Here is a 2,087-nt window from a genome sequence, read left to right on the forward strand (position 1 = left end):
TTGGATAAAACAACTCCGCGGCAAAGCTGTAGTGGTTTGGATCACTATATTGGCCATTACCAAAAGCAGTTGTTGCCAAACCCCTGTTGTCAATGATTATTACATGCATAGCACATCTTCAAAGCCACGTATGATTGAATGAGGTTTCTTGGAAGGTGCAACTTTGGAACATCGACAAAGAGCATGGACTCCAATCTGCTTGTGGTAGGTGAAATAGTGCTTGTAGCATGGGCTTAGTACTCAAAATATATCAAGGTCTACAACAAAGGCATCAAAAACCAGGTACATGACAGAAACGATAAGTCAAGTTATAATTGAAGCAGTAGCATTTTTAATAGTTGCATCGCTCTCTTGCTCTTGACCTTCTCGCCTCCTTAGGTAGGTTGGGCAAGCCCAGGTGAGTTCCTCACCTTGCTATATTCTCTATTATAATAAGGGCTTCCCATTTTGAGCAGCAAACAATCGAAGATCCACTTGAAGAATAGTGGGGCATGTTGATGACAGCTACCTTATCTGAAGATGCCCAACAAAATCCATACTCCGATAAACGCATACATATGTTCTGCGTACAGAGCTAAGTATCTCAATTCGAGTATGAACAAAGTTAAAATCCAGATCAATCAGGAAAGTGATGTCATGACTGCAAGAACAATGTACTTAATATGGCACACCTCCTTTATTGCATAATCACCGTGCCAAGTAATCTAGTCTCGTTCGGTTATTTTTTCTATGAAAGCATATAACGTAGCTTAGTCTGAGCATCATCAACCATTTTTCGCATGTGATGATTTGAGCCCTTTTGAAAGCTGAGAAAGTAGACACTTCAGAGAGACAGTATCAGAAAAGTGATTCTGGTAATTGATAAGATTGTATTCTCCAATGCCTGCATACATTCTCATGCCCTAGGTGCTGATCTAAACCAGACTGAATTAAAACCTAAACAGCACGACTTCCTCCTCATAAAGATGGGACGGCTGGAGAACTGATGGAATTTCGCAAATTTACAGAATTGCTGAGCCTATATTCAACACTCATTTCAAGCCGGCTTATTTCGATTTTCAACAGGCTCTAGGCTAAGCTGAGGGAAACCTGTCCTGAACATCACACCTCACTATCTTTCCCTCTCTCTACATGCCTATACACTTACTGACTTGAAAGGTGACTATCAGATTGATCAATTTCACACTTCCACCACATAGCCAGTATTGAACTTACACACCGGTTCCAAGTAAGAAGACACCACTTTGCAATCCTTGCCTGCCCCTTAGTCTCAACATCTTCATATCTTTCTAAGGCCATCAATTGGCCTTTATACTTACGTCAATGGTCAAAATCTGGTCCTCCAGCCAACATGATTCAGAAAACTAGCAGATGCCCATTCCTCAAAAGCGAAACAAACAACAATTTCTAGCCACCGACCCACTGACATCTTTTGCAATAACTTCACGCATATCTAGTTCCGGTAAGCATGCTACAATCCACTGGCAAAGTACTATGTAACTGTTGATGGAACACAAGGGTAAAATCACTCTCCTAATGTTATGTCCCAAGACATCCAGATGGGCCCACGAGCCTGCAACCAACAGGCTAGCCTCTACCACAAGGACAGGCGTCTTGTACCACCAAGCCCACACAGATACAGATGTGCGGGTAGAGCTGCCAAGGGCCTAGAGTCCAAGTGTGGTGATCACACAAGATGTCTCACAAATGAGACCTTTGTCCTATTTATAGGACTCACCTAAGAGGTGGCCATAGTAACGCTTGGCCGGACATAGCTCAGCCACCCATCCTGATGTTTGTGGGTGTAACACCTAAACCTATGACATCTAACACAAAGAACCTTCTTGATTGGATAATACCGAGGATATGTGAGGTCCATTTATCCTCACATACCAATAGCACTACTTGCAGTTCCTGTCCACGGACTACAACAAGTCTCAATCCAATCTGATTGCAGACTTCTGTAACAACAAGACTCTATATAAGCATGTAAAGTCCCGCCCTAAGACCTTTCCCTCTCATCAAAGATCACAAATGTGATGCAACTACATCTAATATACCACACACTTAGCACTCTAAATCCAGAG

The sequence above is a fragment of the Adiantum capillus-veneris genome, chromosome 19 (assembly GCF_014529385.1).
Source record: "Adiantum capillus-veneris isolate H3 chromosome 19, ASM1452938v2, whole genome shotgun sequence".
Classification (NCBI taxonomy): Eukaryota; Viridiplantae; Streptophyta; class Polypodiopsida; order Polypodiales; family Pteridaceae; genus Adiantum; species Adiantum capillus-veneris.